Genomic DNA, 16,791 nt, shown 5'->3' with positions numbered 1-16,791 from the left:
CTCTACTGCAATCAGTCCATGAGGAGCTGCAGGGAGCAGCAAGTCGGCTGCAGACAGAGCTAAGGGTTACTTCAGTGCAGGCAGCACTTCACCACCGCAGCAGTCCCACAGGCTCTGAGCACAACGGGCAGAGCCAGGTACTGCTAACAAGTCCCCTGAGAGCCCCCATGAGCCACAGGGGAAAACAATGAACCAGGCTGAGGGGCTCTCCAGGGAGTCCTGTCAGGAACAAAGGGAGATGGGTCCAGGAAACAAGCTACAGCACACACAGAAGGTGTCTGTCCCGGAGACAAGCTACCCACAGCTGAGGTCCAGCCAGAAGAAAGGTCCAGAGGCACAGCTGGAGACAAACACCCCTACACCCCAGCTTAGAACGCAACCAAGCCCCCAGGACTGAGCTTAAATGTGGCTCCTGTGCCCACGGGCAGGGTGCAGGTGGGGGACCCAGGCAAGGCTGGTCAGGGCCATGGTAGGATCATCTTGGCCAGCGTGCTCAGGGGGCTGGTTGGTGCCCAGGTGCATGGTGCTCTTTTACTGCACCCCTTCATATTTTAAGAGGAATCTGAAAGAAAATCACTGTCCCTACAGGCTGAGTACAGTGGCACAGTGGGTACCATCCACCTGGGCTGATTCAAGCCTTGTTTGACAGCACATGGGCTCCATGGAGGCAGCTGCAAGCAGGGGATCTGCCAGAGCTGGGTGTGAGGAGGGGAAGTGGATATCAGTGAATGGCAGACTGAGGCACAGTACACTGGATAGTCCCATGTACAATTATTTGGCAGGGGCCCTCAGTGCACTAATACGCCTTAATGGCCCTGTCCAGTCTCACCTGGAGCCACCACCCCGACACATCCTACACATGGGCCCAGAAACACCACTGAAGCCAGCTGCTATCTCTGGATCTGCCTTGCCTGGGTATGAGACATCGGTATCATTCCCTGCCTTGGCCTTGCTCAGCTTACCATGCTTAGCTCCTGGCTCCTCCATCCTTCAGGGAGCAGCCAGCCTACCTGAGATACATACATGTTTTGAATCCCAGTTTATTTTTTGGCAGTTCCTTGAAAGAAAGAGCAGATGTCTGGGCCAAACTGGGAAATGTATGGCAGAGATGATCACCAGAGGTGCCTCAATTCCAGTATTTAGCCCTGGCAAAACCAGACAAAGGTGCACTGTAAACAAATGGCTGTGCTGGGAGCATCATACTAATCACAGCTGGCAAAATGGAATAGCACTTGCCTCCAGACTTGTGAGTACGTAACACTGCCTAACACTGTGGTGCTGAACTGAATCTCCTTTGCAGAAAGCAGACTTGACTTGGCCTTCAATGCAGTGACCTGCAGTAGATTGCTCAGATCTGCAAGGTAGATTGCTCAGATCTGCAGGCCAGGACAGGATCCAGACCAAAAGCGGGCTCATTCCATCAACAGAAGCTGGAGAGATAACAAACATATTCCATTCTGCTGCCTACACCCATGAGCTGGGAAGCATCATGTGACAAGTGGGGCCAAAGGACTAGTCTTGTCTGCAGGCTTACAGGGATGTTAATTACCCAAAATGCAGGGTGGGAAAAACTAATGACTGTGACATGTGACATGAGAAATTGCTAGAAATAACTGATAAGCGTGAGACGGTGATAAAGTAACAACAGGTAGTGCTGTGAGGTGGCAGGATTTTGCAGGTGGTTCAGGGCAGTGATGTAAGAACGGGCTGAGGCTAAAAGATAACAAGAAAGGGGTACTGGACACTGTAATGCTGGGTACAGCTGAGTGCCCCAGTGCCAGGATCACTCACAGCTCTTTCTTCTTCTGCTGCGAACATACGCAGGAATTATTTACCTGCATACGGTCCCTCCTCTCCGCCTCCCCTCCCCCAACGGCTACTCGGTAACAGCCTCCACGTAATTAAGAACGGAGTTAGAAGCAGGATGTTGGACCACTGGGTGGCACCAGAAACCAGAACATGGATTAAGTTCGGGCAGTACCTAGTTTTCAGATGTTTGGTGCAGGTCCATACCAAGGTTAAGGTGAGAGGAGCTGGGGATGCTTTGCTATTCTGGGATCCAAGTATTTCTACTTTAAGACATTCCCAAAGAGCCAGGAAAGCAGCAATAGTGAAAGCACTCTTTACAGTTGCAAACACCAAGTTTTGTGCAAAACTTGCTGCCAGTTTAGTTACATTCATGGCATCTGTGAAAGGAATATGGCACCAGGATTTGTCAGTAGGTATGTGGTTGAATAACTGCGACCTCAGAGTGGGCTGCCTCAAACATTCACATCTGCATGTTGCATGTGCATTGGTTTACACTGGGAAGGTGGCACTGCGCTCCACTGGAGCGGTACAAATTGTACCACTGGAATGGTACGATGTACCTTGTACCAAGCAAGAGATTGCAGCTTGTTTGTGACTGCCGTGCCCAGGTGAGTGTCTAGCTGGGATTTCACATGATGAGTTCTTCAGTGGTGACTTGGCAGCAGACTGAGCTGGTAAATGAAGTTTTCTTGTGTTCTAAGTTTTCAAAATATTATTGTGTAAGAGTGAAAGGAATAGAGATGAAGAGGCCACAAGGAAGAACTGAGCCTGGACTCATAGACCAGAGGGTGCTGAGAAAGTGCTGCACAAAGAGAAGGGCTGATGAGCACGGCTCGACATCTACAGAAGCGTTCACGTCCCTTTGTTACAAACACCATGCAGCAAAACGTTTCCCATCTCACTGAAACAGTCATGGATGAAGGGCCACGACGATCGTTTTACCTAGGTGCACTCCTCCAATGCAGCCAACAGTAAAAAGGGTTTGATGTTCAAGTCAGCCATTCCTTGGGTGCTTGCCATACTACCTCCCCATCAAGCATCCAGCCTGAGGAGCCAAACGGCGCCTTTTGTCGGTGCCTGTGAAAACGCAGGCTGCCAGGCTCCCTGCGAGCCATCACCCCCCTCCGCTCGCCGCCACCCCACGGCCCCGTCACCGCGGCGGGCCGGGGGCTGCACGCCTTCCAACTTCTGTAAAAGATGAGAGCGAACGCGAAACGGCACAGAGAGCTCGTACTAGGGGAGAGCCGGACGCATTCCTCCTGGGAGCGCGTACCGCCGCGCTCCCAGCGCCCGCCGCTGCCGGCATCCCCCTCAGCCGGGGGTGGAAGGCGGCGCCCGGCGGACGGCTCGCGAGACGGCGCTGCCGCCATCTTCTTTGTAGTCCCGAGCCCCGCCACGAGCCGTGCGCGTGTGCGGGCCCGCGGCGCGGCGCGCAGGCGCAGAGCGGCCCCCCCCATGCCGCGGCGGCCGGAGCTGCTGAGGTGCCGCCGTCCAGGTGAGCGCCGCGGCCGCCCGCGGGCCGGGGCTGAGCCCGCGCCGGGGCGGCGCTGAGCCCTGAGCCGGCGGCCCCGCCGGCCCGCGCTCCGGGCGGCTTCTGCCGCTGCCGGGCTCCGCGGCACTGAGGCGATCGGTGGCCGCCGGGCAGTAGGTGCCGAGCGGCGGCTCCGCGGGGAGCGGCGGCGGGCAGCGGGCGGGCGGAGGGCGAGCGGCGGCGGCTGTGCCCGCGGGCACCGGCAGCGCTGCCGAGCCGAGCGGAGCCGAGCCGTGCACCGCGGCGCCGCTGCGGCCGCTGCCCGTCCCGGGGCGGAGCCGGCTGCCGGTTACCGCGGCGGGGCCCTTCCCGGGCGGCTCCCGCCGAGCTGACCGCAGCCCCCGGGGGCCGCCGGGCCGCCGCCGGAGGAGGGGGGGCTGCGCGCTGCTTCCCTGCGCCGGGGACGGCACCGCGCCGGCACGGAGCTGGCTTGGGAAACGATCCCTCGGCACTCCGGGCTTCGCTGGGGAAAAAAAAAAAAAAAAACAAACCGCCTTCAAAACTCGCCCCGGCTTCTCGTGGAGATGACGCCGGTCGTTTGAATAAAGCGCTGGGGTGCTCCGGGCTGCCGCTTACTGTGGTCGATAGCTTTCCTTTGAGAGTACTCGTATCTTAAAATTCGCAGGTCTTGATTTCTTTTGGACAACAAAAACATATATTTTTTTCTTTAATTCGATAGGGTCTTGTTGTTGTATGAATAGGAAAGGAATAGGCTGTATAAAAAATATCTTATGCTGACTTGCGTCATCACTTTAGGTCAATGTCCGTTTATTTGATGTGTAATGTAAGTCATGGGGAGTAATTCAAAGCGTTGTAGTGAAGTCAGGTGCTTCCATTAGCATGAAAATCCTTGCTGTAAGTCCCATGCAGAAGATGCCTGGGTTACAGAAGAAACAGCGTCATGGGCGACCCAGAGGAGCGGGGTTCGCCGTCTGACCCCGCGGCAGCACCTGGGGACATTGCCGAGTCAGAGCCCGGTGTCTGATCCAGTTCTTGATTCGTTCCTCTCAGGTTTTCAGGTTTGGGGAGCCTGGAACCAATGTGGGATCCAGCCGTGGCACGGGGCAGTCGCAGCATGCAGATCACGGTCCCAGTTTGTAGCAGAAATGGGACAACTTGGTCAAGCACGTGTTTGCTCCAGGGAATAGGAAAGGTCTGTTGAGTGCTAGGGAGTTAAATCTGGGAAACCCAGAAGAGGTTTTGTGCTTGAGTGCCGAGATGATGAGACGATGGGTTTACAAGTGGAGCAGAATCCACTTCTCTTCCTTTGTCAGGCACATTCATGACTCTCCTATATTCAGATAAGATGATGGAGCTCATTGCTTTGGCTTTGCCTGTCCTTTTCTATAGGAACAAGAGGGCAACAGTCTTCCAAACCCCTGTCAAACTATGCTTAGCCCTGACGTAGAGGTCCGTGGCAAAAAGTTAATAGGTTATGTAAAATCTAAGCTGAGTTTGGTAACAGCTTGGAGCTTTCCTGTCGGATAACTGAACTGGACTAGGAAGCAGAACTTACCAGATGCGTGTCCCATACTCAAATGGGACTGAACTAGGGGTAGACTGCTGAAGAAATGAGGTAATCTTTAGGGTTCGTTTGGATTATTAGTCATGGGACTGGGATTGTGGAGAGGGCTCAGTGCTGAGAATGACTATTCCAATTTTATTTGTTTGGGATTTGGAAACTTAGTTTGTTTCAAAGGAAGTACTGAAACTGGCTGTGCTGAGGGCAGAAACTTAGTGTGGGCTATAGCTGGCTTTCACTGAGGTGCTTGCCTTTGCAAAAGTAGAAGCTGGATTAAATGATAATTAAACAACTGCTGGAAGCAGCATTGTTGGAAATTTTAATTTTATTCCTGGCTACTCATTTTATATGTTAGGTAAAAAACTAATGTAAGTTAACAAACATGCTTAATTTGTGTTTACCTTATTTCAGATCACCTTCAGAAATCCTTCACTGCTTCATTTTGCAGCTTGTGTTTCACGTTGGTCACGCATAACAGGATCTTTAAATGTATTATTACACTTATGTTTTCCACTGAAAAATGTTAGATTTCAGAGGCTTTTGTTATGCTTTGGTCTCTCAAAGATATACTATGAAATTAAGTGAAAGATGCTACTAAGACAATTTTCAGTCTTAAACATTACTCTGTTGCATGCCCAAAGTAACATTATAGCAAAGTTGTAATATATAGGTATGGCATTTTGATGAAGAAGCTTAAAAGACTATTGCCGTAATATTGTCTTAAGTACACTTAAAAGCTGATTTGTTTTCTCCTTTTTTTAAAAAAAATTTTGTATTTGGTTTTCATGTATAACGGAATACAGGTTTTTGTTTTGAATTATTTAAATGTCATTCTTGCAAATTATAGCTCACCAGGGTTGCTACTACTCTCATTTCCTGAAAAAAGGAAAGCCATATACTCAGTGAATTCTATACCTGTAGCTGTAGTCAGTGCTGACACCATAGCCCTCTGTTATCGGGGTTTATCTTGTTCTCATCATCTACGAGATGTATCTTGGATATGAGTAAATATGCTTCTGCTGCTTATGACTCTTAAGCCTTGTGTTGGACAGTTGCACAGTGCTGATTAAGGCTACTTGTGTCTGTAATTATTGCAGCCTTATTTAATCCATGATAGAGGAGAATGGAGGAGTATTTTTGCTACTGTTTCTCCGTATAATGTTGAAGAAAATTTTTCTGGTGTATGTCTTAATGCATCCTAGCGGCCTCATTTTTAATATGAATGTAGTTTGGGAGGAATAATGAAATTCTATGTTGTGTTCCCCTGGAAAGCCTCAGTATTCTGGCCAGATCAGGTGAATTATTAAGCAAGGCGGTGGTTATGTGGTCCTGACGTGGGAATGACTGGGTGAGACCCTCTATTGTGCAAATCAGAGCTGATTTTAATAATCTCACTTAGCCTTCAGTTTTCTTCCTGTGAGTTCTGAATTTTAAATGGACTTCCTGGATTTTTAGTAATATATTTTTATCGATCACTCATCTTATTCTGTCTGTTCATATCCCCTTGGCTTTTGTGACTAATGTGGCACCATTTAACGTAATGATCAAATTGACGCTGCAGGAAGCGTGCAAAGGAATAACTTTGTTTTCATTTGGCTATGAACCTTACCAGACTTGGATGCATTTCTGTGTTTACAACAGGTTTTAGTTCACTGAAGTCATATTCTTTACTTTGCATATGGTGGAGGTTATAGTTGCAATGTTTGATTTTAAAGAAACCTTTACTATTCGATTGTGTATAAACCAGACTGATGATTCTATTCATATTTACCAGTTGGATTAAAAAAATATGAAATCAGCCTTTTTTTTTTCCAAAAGAGCTTAATTGTAGCTTTTCTCTGGGTGTTTGAGCAGAGGATATAAGCAATCTGCCGCCTCCTTTTCATCTGTACTTTGGTGGTGAAGCTGCATATTACATCTTAAACTGATCTACTGACCAGTTGGCAAGGAAAAGGGCTTGTCAAATTCATGCCCTGTCTTGTAGCACCTCCAGCACTAACTGGATGTTGTCCTGAACCCGTTGAGCCCCTGCTCTCCAGAAGATCAACTTCTGCCAGGTAAGCAAGTTGAATGAGTTCAGTGGAGGTCTGAGGGGTACCAGAGGTGGAATTGATTTTTATGGTATACAAACAGACGCAGAATCAGGTGGAAACACCTATTCTGCTATTCATTCCTGACAGCCACTAAAAGGGATGCCTAGAAAAGGGCAGGTCAGGGCAAGTTATATATGCCTTTGTCGGAGCCCTCTTATCTCTCGTCAGCTCTAGGATGTCAATAGGTAGATGTTCTCATTTATTTACGTAACATTTAATCTATTTTTCTTCTGTGAATCTGCCCATATCTCTAGTACATTTAAACATATAGCGTCCCAGGGGAGGCTTTCCAGAGCACAGAATAATGCTGTAGGAGCTAATTACATCAGCTTTCTTATTTTGAACCTGACAGCTGCTACCTTCAGTTCATATTTCGTATGAAATTTTGTATTGTTTGAAGCAGTGAACAACTGATCTCTGTTTACCTTCTCCGTGCGGCTGGTGATTTTATAGACTTCTGTCATATGTCACTGCAGCAGTCTCTGTTTCCAGGCAGAAGAGCCCTAGCCTAATCAATTATTCCTCATTGTTTATCTTTTCAAACCCTGTTTCCCTTTTAGAAATGTTTTCCACTTCCACTGTGTCCCCTTGAAATGAGGGAACAGGCTGTATCCAGGATTTACGGTGCAGGTATACTACAGCTTTATGTGGTAGTTTAATTCCATTTCTTTCCTAATCACTTCCTAATGTTAGATTTATTCTTTTTTAATTGTTGAAGGGGTGAGAGCTGATGGTTTTATCAGTCGGTCATGACTCCAGCAAGACTTTCTGAATATTAATATCAGTTTGGAGCACATCACTTTACATGTAAAATTAGGATTTTTTTTTTCCTGTGTGCTACTTTATTTGCACTGAATTTCATCTGATGTTTTATCTCCCGATTACTCAGTCTCATAGGGTTTTTCTGCAGTTCTTCAGTCAGCCCTCATCTCTCCTGTCAGAATAGCCTGTACCCTCAGCAGGCTTTTGCTTCCCTCTTTGCCCCCTCTTCCAGACCATTCATGAACACAGAGTGCAATGCAGAGCACTGCATAAGGCTCCTGGGTGTCTCCCTCCTGTGCGAGAATCGACCATTTATCCCTACGCGGTCATCTGTTTCCCAGCTAGCTATTAGTCCAGGCATGGGCTTTCCCAGTTCTGCTGTAACTGCAGAGCTTTCCGGGTGTGATCGTGTGTTGTGGTCCCATCGCTGCTCTAAGCAGACACTGGAGCAGCCGTCCTTGCAGCCCTGCCGGCTCCCTCCGGCTGCCATGTGAAGATCCGAGCCTGGGAGCAGATCTGGCTGGAAATGAACTCAACAAATTATAAATTAATACTGATTTAGTGTTGACGTCCTGATAGCATACAAATATGCAGATTTAATTAGAAGCAATTCAGTTAGATGAATGCATATTTCTGAGCTTGCTGCTGCTGATTAAAATTGTGACCCTACAGGCTCAGCTGTAGTCTGGACTGAAGGCAGTATATGTGTCAGTGCACAGATTTGCACTATTTATTTCAAAATTGGCACGAATTTGATGCTGTAGTTAGATTAGTTTGACTTGGTGTATGAATCACACCTAGGTACTAATTAGATCGATTTTGTGACTGCTTCTTAGACTTTTCCACTGTGTTGAAGCAGAAAAACAAACTGACCGTGGGATAATACCTGGAATTTCTTAAAGACAGTGAACGAGGGTTTTTTGTGCATTTATGTAAATCAGTAGGGATCTAGTATTATTCTTTATCCTGTATATGGACTTTGTTCTATTTTAAACAGTTGCATGATAAATATTTCAAAAGTATGTAAATGGATATTAACAAATTTTGCCACACATGCTCTTGTGTTTTGTAAACTCTAGAATTATTCTGGATTTTAAGTTTCCTAAATGCAAACAGTACAGTTCTATAATGAAATTTCTGATCACTAAATAGGATTTTGAGGTGTCTTCTTGAAAATTCATATCCAGGTTCGCCACTTCCGTTGTCATAAACTATGTAATAACAGTGCCCTGCTGAGGGTTTTTGGGGGTTGTCTTTCTGTGTGGAGAACTAAAATTAGGTGTTTCTGTTTTTAAAGGTTTCTTTTGCCTATGATAGACTTGAAATGTATCGTTGAGCTAGTGAAGTCTGTTTTTCTCAGTTTGTGTAGGTGCTTCTACCTTCGCATAGGTAAAAAGGAAAAAAAATGGACTTGTGTAAGTACATAGCTATATGACTTGGACCGGTGCATTTTCTTCCACAAAAAGGAGGGCTCGTGTGGTTCTGTGTTTTGTTTTGCATGAAGGAACATGGGGCTCAGGAGCGGCGGGGTCGACGCCTGCTTTTCTGCGCTGCCCAGTCGGGTGCTGCCTGGTTTGTCTGCTGGGGCTGGGTGCTGGGAGCTCCTGTGGGCATGTGCTCATCTGCTGCTGCGGGGGCCTTTGTCAACCCTTGTGTGCCACCAGCGCTGCTATTTTGCTGATGTAGTTTGCTCTGACTGAGTTTTGTCAAAGCAGAAGTCCTCGTTATGGAGTCAATGTCTGTGTTCCTTTGTGTAGGGTGAGGCTACCATGTACAGTTCTTCGGGTGCTCAGGAAAGCTGGGGATCTCGTTTCTCATTTTACAATGCCACTGAGGCTTTTCCGCAGCCTGAGGGATGACAAGGCACGGGACTCAGTGAAAACCTCCATGTGGATTGTGTCAGCCACGGGACAAAATGATAATTTCCTGACATTTCTAAGAGAAATAGGCAATTGGAAACGCTATTTTAAAAGTGTCAATCAAAGAGCTCCTTTGCCTCGTTCCAAAGCTTTTTGGTCCCTTTTAGGACTAAATGTCAGACCCAGCTGGTTCTCCAGCTGCGGCATGCTGGGCTACTGAGTGAGGCGATGTGTCGGGTTGTCTGGGCTGGCTGGTACGGCAACAGCTCCAGCCCCGCCGGGCAGAGCGCCTCCACTGGCTGTGAGACCCGGGAAGGCCGGGGAGGTGCCTTGGTGTTTCCCGCTGAGCTGTGGGATCACCAGGCCCGCGGGCTTCTGCCTGCCAGCAAGCACCGTGCTTTAAAGGAAGGTGAAGTATTCTGAAGCGAGTTACACGATGTAATACTTACATAAAGCAAATGCTTGTAGCTGCTGTTGTGGTGTAGGGAGAAACAAAAGGCAGGTGGGTTGTTGAGAAGACAGCCATCAGGGCGGCTGCTTTATGGGACCTCACATGTGCCTGCCTCAGGCTGTGAATGCTGCGTTGTTACAGCAGCTCCCCGGTTGGCACTGCAATGTTTGTCATCCAGTAGTGTTTGGTATACCTACGCCCCATGCTTTTGCGTTAGTATGCCATATAATTGATGGTTGACTGAGGAATCAGCGTAATCTGGGACTGCAGCTTTTCAGTTGCTGGCCCGTCATCATAAAGATTTTAATGCAAAAGGCTGAGTGGCAAAAATGGCCTGGAACGTTCAAGCAGAGTGAATACAGAGGCACAGGGGAGGCAGCAGATTTGTCTGTGCAAATGAGTTAGTGAAGAAGTTCAGATTACCTCTTCTTCCAAGAAGTTAAAGCGTGTTGTTTTTTTGGACAGCAAAGTTGTGTTTTTATTTGTTTTTAGTGCAATATTTAAAAAAGAAAAAGAAAGTTGTTAGACTCCCACCTCTGAGGGGAGAGAGGTGTGGTGAGTGTGCTGCAGCGACTTGATCACACCCCAGCCTGGGAACTTTCAGCACAGGGCATCTTGTCATGAAGGAAGGTTTAAGAAAAGTCTTTTGACCACACAGAGCAGAAATGCTGCACCCGCTGAGCAGTATTCAAGTACTTATGTTCAACTTCTGGGTGTGATACTTGCGGATGGAGAACACTCTTTAAAAAAGGAGCTACTGCCCTTAAAACCAAGTTGAATTCATTTTCCGTTAGCTCAGGTTATGTGAATATACTCTTGCCTGGACATACTGCATGTACTAAGAGGATGTGTGTCCAGACTGCGTTGTGCAAGTAATTGCTGACTAATTTTTACTCTGGACGTGCTCTTACAGAGGGAGCTGTCTCAGGCATGTGATTCTTGCTCAGATGTCCTGTCGGGAAGTCTTAGTGGCCTTGAGAGTGTTTGGCGGTCCTGCAGCACTCGCTGTCGCCCAGCCCTGCTGTCCCTGCTGTGGGATCCTGCCCCAGGGAAGCCTGCAAGGAAGCCAGACCTTTGGTGACGCGCTCCTCAAGGGGCGTCCTCGTTCTGAACATCAGTGGTGCCGCGCTGGAGAGCTTCAGTGTGGCAGGGGCAGGGGTGAGAAACACTTTTCCCAGAAAAAAAAAGCCTCCCTTTTGAAATAAGTGTTCTTTGGCTGGGGAATGGAAGATTTTCTTTTCTTTTTTTTTTTTACTGTTTAAAAAAAAAAAAAGATGACCTGACAGGGTGTGGATACGCACAGCCTCTCTGGCCTGAGGCAGTCATACCAAGATAGTGATGGAGACTTCTTGGACCCTTCTTGCCAAAAGCTCTTTGCTGTCTTTTATTTTTATTTTTGTTTCCTGTTCATGCATCTCAAATAGGAATTACTGTGTTCTGTGTGATGCGTATTCTTGTGTTTTGTTCACAAAATCTTTGCAAATACGTAGGAATGTCAGCTGTGATTCCCAAGCTCTAGGTAGCCTGGCTGACAGTCGCTGTTATTGCTGAGGATTACTGATTTCTGAACAACTCCTGTACCCACGTATTTCAGCAGCCCTTCGAAATCTGGGAAGCAACCGCCTCGGTGCCACTGTGGTCTGGCCACGTGCGTGCTACAGCAGCCTCCCTAGTGCAATGGTACAGTCAGGCCGTCAAGCCCTTCTGATAGCAATCCGGTTTGCGCTGTGAGAAATGGCTTTTATTGTTATGCCTGGTAGTAATTGTCAAAACTAAGTGTTTTCAAGTGTAATTCTAGGCCACTGTAATTATGCTGCCACTCTCACCAGTATAAGAGTGTCTTCAAAATAATTTGCAAAGCTCACCAGTTGCTTATGCAGGAGGGGCGTCTTTTGCCTGTTCCGTGTGAACACCTTCCATTTTTGGCAGTGTTAGTAGGTGTTAGAAAATGGTATTTCCTGGCTAATAGCAGCTTTTCTTGGCAGTGCAGTGACCCCTAAAGGCTTCTTAGAAGTCTGTAATCCTGCTTTTTTATTAACAGTGATATCCCCTGGGGAGCAGAATTCCTGGAGGACAGTTAAATCCTGTGGATAGCCAAGAATGGGTCTGGGCGCCTGTCCCCGACTTGCGGAAGCAGAGAGGGAGGTGCCTCAGGAAGGGACAGGGACTGCAGGTTGCTGTCTGCTTGCCAGCAAAGGGATAGGGACTGCAGGTTGCTGTCTGCTCGCCTTGCCTGGGGCTGAGCTGCAGCCGCCTCTTCAGCCCCGCTGCCAGCAGCAGCACTGCCGCAGCAAGGGGGCCCCGGCTGCTGCCCTTGTCTTTTCTTATGGAGCTGTTGTGGTCGGAAAAAAACCTACAGCTTTTTTTTTTTTTCCTCATTTAAAAAGATGTTTTATTCAGGTTACGAAACAAGCCCAAGAAAGCTTCAAAACGCCAGCTTTTAAAATTGCTTTGCATGGGATTTCTCAGATGGATGAAGGAGGAATTCACTGAGCATTAGCTTTTTTTGTCAGTGATAGGATAGCATAGGTTTTCCTTTGTCCTTTCACAAGATAACTGTTTTTTCTATTAAGTTAAACTGCTTCATACTTCTTTAATAAAGGCAGCATTTTCTTATAAATGAAAACATGAAATCAGCTAGAGAAGTTTAAGCTATCTTAAAAAAAGGAAAAGAAAAAAAATAAGAAATTGAATATGCTTCATTGTGTGGTATTACAACCTTTGAAGAAATTCATAGTAAAAATGGATATGAACTTAGACTTTACATAAAGGTAGGATAACTACGGTCAGTATTTCATTTTCATAAAATAAGGACTGTTCAGGCAAAAGTGTTACTTAGCCTTTACGCGGGTCTCCAAAGCATATAAATGTTTTCACTTTCTCTTCTTCTCTGATTATTTGGTAGGTGGTAGATGCTGGGGGAAGATGGTGGGAAAAGATTAAAATGCCTTAAAACAATATGCACCAGAAAGCTGAATTCAGGACCTAAGCATTAATTATCCGAACTGAGAAGTGTCGTAGTGCGGGTGTCTTGCTTTTCTTAGTTTGATTTCTTTGATGTGATACATTAACATTTTCTCAGATCTCTAGCCTTCAAACGTCATTCTAGTCTGTGGATTGATTGTAAACATGGCACTTGTGGTGCTATTTTTGTCATTATCTCCACGTTAAAATGAACTGCTTATGTAGAAACCATCATCAGTCATCTTGTTGGCCTAAAAATGATTTTAAGGGAATATAGTCTTAATATTGCGAAAGCTATCAATGAGGAAGGACTTTCAGAACTAAAGTTACAATCTTGAAACACTGCCTTTAGTGAAATCTGAAGTATTTTTGTCTTATCTATCGTACACAAAATCACAGAATGGGTGAGGTTGGAAGGGCCCTCCAGAGACCATCTGGTCCAACCCCCTGCTCTAGCAGGGTCACCCAGAGCATGTTACACAGGATCGCAGCCAGGCAGGTTTTGAGTATCTCCAAAGAAGGAGACTCCACAACTTCTCTTCAGGGCAGCCTGTTCCAGTGCTCAAATTTTGTTCTGCATTTTTAGAAGAACCCAAGGTCTTCCCAGCAGTGGTGATTCCAAATCACTTTTCGTAGACTGGGGCCACAGCTTTCAAGACTGACACTTGCCTTTCCGTAAACCGAGGGAGTTGTTTTGCAGTGCCTGTGTCCTTCAGCGTGGTTCCAGCATCTGTGGAAGTAAGCACATGGGGAAAAGAAACATACAAGTGGAGGTGCAGGTCGGGAGCTCTGGTGTGCGGCTGAGCTCCCGCGGCACAGCAGCCAGAGGACCCCCGGGGATCTGTCTTCTACTTGCAAATTGGCCAAACAGTCGAAGACGGTGGGGATTTCTGTGCTGTTAGTAGATGGTTCACTCCTTTTTTACAGGCATGTTTCTCTGCTCATCATTTTTAGGGGTTGAGCTGTCATATCTCCAAAAGGTCAGCTTTTACCTTTTCGCAAGCAGGATTTAGTGATTGCCATCGTTACATGGGTAAGGGTCCAGCTAGGCAGCGTTGTGCTTCCTCTCTCACAGTGGCAAGAGGAAGAACGAGTTTTGTTACTGGTGACTCAGTAATAAAAGGTCTTTCCGCATTTCTCCCTTGATTACAGCTTCACTTAAAGGAAAACCAAAGCATGTATAACTGAGGTGAATATTTAACTGGAGTAGGGCTGCCAGTGTATCAGATTACGATGGAAAGTGCTGGTCGTTTCATTGAGCAAAAGTTATCCGGTGCAGACCCAAGATCCCAAGAGAAATGGCACCTTTCAGTGCCAGCGTGGCTTGGGAGAGGAATGACACAAATTCTTTACCCTGTTCTGGGCAGGATGAACAGCTGCAGTACTGAAACTGATCTCATCTGATGTTAGAAACATTACCTGAACAGTCCCAGAAAACTAAGAGTACAGCCTAAGAATAGATTAAGATGAATTACTCAAATCAGGTCAGCATGTTTGTTTTTAAGAGAAATGAATGCGTGAGCCTGTAAATGATTCTCACTGTGCCTACCTTTTACCTGAAACTCTTAAACAAGCCTAGGACTTACCTGCTGTTGTGGATGGACACTTTTCTCTTGGTTTGCAGCTGCTGGGTTTTGCTTCTGTTCCTGCTTGCATTCCTGTGCTGCTGATGCAGGAAAGAGATATGGGAAAGTATTAACGTGTATTTGGATTTGTAAGGTTTGGATAGTTGCTGCAAGCGAAAAGCCAGTACTAGAGACGTGCTTCCCAGCCTGGAATATAGGAATCTTTGTTTTAACTCGTTCTGTAGGAGTCCCCAAATATTTGCACTGACTTGCAGATGTTTTTCAGAGCTGCTGCTGCTGCAGTAATATTTGTGTGCCTGTATAGCTCAATTTGGTTTTAAAATTGTGTAGCTGCAGTTTTCTTCTGTGCTTTTATATCATGCTGAGTTGGTTCTTGCTACCAAGATGCAGTGAGCTCAAACCTAGTATAGATCATAGAGAAATGCAGAAAATGTATATGAAAGGGCTAATTAAAAAAAAAAAAAAAGCTCAACTCAAGGTCAAGGGAGAAGAATATGAGCTTCTTTGATTAAAAATGTTTCATTAAAAATTGTTTCAACAATTCCCAAAAAAATCCCAATTCAGGGGATTTTTCTAAAAATTTACCCTAGCAAAGTCAACATTTTTCAGAGGAGATTTTTTTTCAGCTGTCTGTGCTAAGGAAATGGGAAAGCGGAGGAAAGCAGGGCATTACATAGAAGGTTGCCTGCACATTTGTAAAGGTGTGTGGAAGTACTGAGGCATGTTTCCTTAGAGAAACTGATTTATCTCTGTAGAAGCATGAAGAATGTTCCTATAGTGCACTAAAATCTTGGACATAATCTACACTGGACTTCATTATCAGCATAATTATTCTGGCAAATTCTTTCAGTGTAGAGTATAAGAGAATTAAAGAAGGAACAAAGGCATGGAATAAGAAGAAACATGAGGAGACATTAAGTAGTTTAGGACTTTGCACCTTGGAAGGGAGTCACTGGGAGGACAAAGGAAAGTAACAAAGTTTTATGAAAGCATGAATGGCATAGAAGGTGAGTAAAGAACAACCAGCAGCTCTGAGACTGTTCTGAGTAAAGAACAGGCAGCATTCTGAGACTGTTGGGATATGCAATAAAACTTTGCCTATAAATTGGACAGAAGGAAGATTTATTTTAAACAGTGTTTTCACAGGGTTACCCATTACCACAAGGCAATGAAGAGGCCAAAGGCACAGAGAAGTGAAATTTAGGAAAATAAATGGGAGAGAGGTAACAGAAATGACAATGTCTGTTGATTAAAAAGTAAATTATTTATGACAACAAGCATAAGAGCTACTTGTGAAGAGAAATGGATGAATCCTATGGGACTGAGTAATAAAACAGAGTATTTTAAAATCATTGTAGTGAAGAACCTGAAGAACAGCCCCCCCTTCGTGTATACAGTGATGAGCTCTGAATTGACTTTCCAGTCATAGATGAAACTCGAGGGTTATAATAGGCAGTTCTATGAGAATATTATCTCAGTGGTTGGAAAAGCAAATTGAAGGTTATGTTCTCGAGAGAAAAATAAGTGATCAAAGGAGGACACATACTACTGTATAAACCTTCAGTGCACCCACGTGGTGGTTGCTGCGTCAGCACTGGACTCATTGCACCTAAAGAGCCACAGACGCTGGGAGGAGTGCTGAAAAGGTTGGCCAGAGCAATGGCAGCTGTGAAATGGGTTCCTGGTAGAGAATGATCAGAGAATCACAGAACTGTAGGAGTTGAAAGGGACCTCCAGAGATCATCAGGTCCAGCCACCTGCCAGAGCAGGCTGCCCAGGTAGGTGTCCAGACGGGCCTTGAATATCCCCAGAGAAGGAGACCCCACAACCTCCCTGGGCAGCCTGTCCCAGTGCTCCGTCACCCTCACTGTGAAGAAGTTCTTTCACATGCTGGTGCAGAACTTCCTGTGATCCATTTTGTGGCCATTGCTCCTTGTCCTGTCCCCACAGACCACTGAAAAGAGGTTGGCCAAATCCCTCTGTCTCCCACACCTCAGGTATTTATACACATCGATAAGATCCCCCCTCAGTCTTCTCTTCTCCAGCCTAAACAGACCCAGGTCTCTCAGCCTTTCCTCATAGGGAAGATGCTCCAGGCCCCGTATCATCTTTGTGGCCCTCTGCTGGACTCTTTCCAGGAGATCCCTGTCTTTTTTCATACCAATAAATAGATGATAAATAGATCAAAACTTAAGTCTTAAAAAGATCTCTTTG

The 16,791-nt window shown here is 46.2% G+C and overlaps 1 protein-coding gene across 4 annotated transcripts in view; it reads left to right on the top strand.

Moving 5' to 3' along the window:
• Window positions 1–3,147: 3,147 nt before the first annotated feature.
• The window catches only part of NDRG3 (NDRG family member 3), a 60,676-nt gene continuing 47,032 nt past the window's right edge, over window positions 3,148–16,791 (top strand). For 2 of the 4 annotated variants that reach the window (XM_080558481.1, XM_080558479.1), the window contains exon 1: window positions 3,148–3,304. The gene's annotated coding sequence lies outside the window, so the exon portion shown is untranslated. Of the gene's footprint in view, window positions 3,458–16,791 lie in introns of all 4 variants that reach the window. The other 2 variants (XM_080558482.1, XM_080558480.1) reach the window with 1 other exon arrangement.

This window comes from Anser brachyrhynchus, assembly GCF_964034855.1.
Source record: "Anser brachyrhynchus genome assembly, chromosome: 16".
NCBI classification, from domain to species: Eukaryota; Metazoa; Chordata; class Aves; order Anseriformes; family Anatidae; genus Anser; species Anser brachyrhynchus.
Note: the sequence above shows the minus strand (reverse complement) of the source record. Positions and strands in the feature narration are given on the sequence as shown.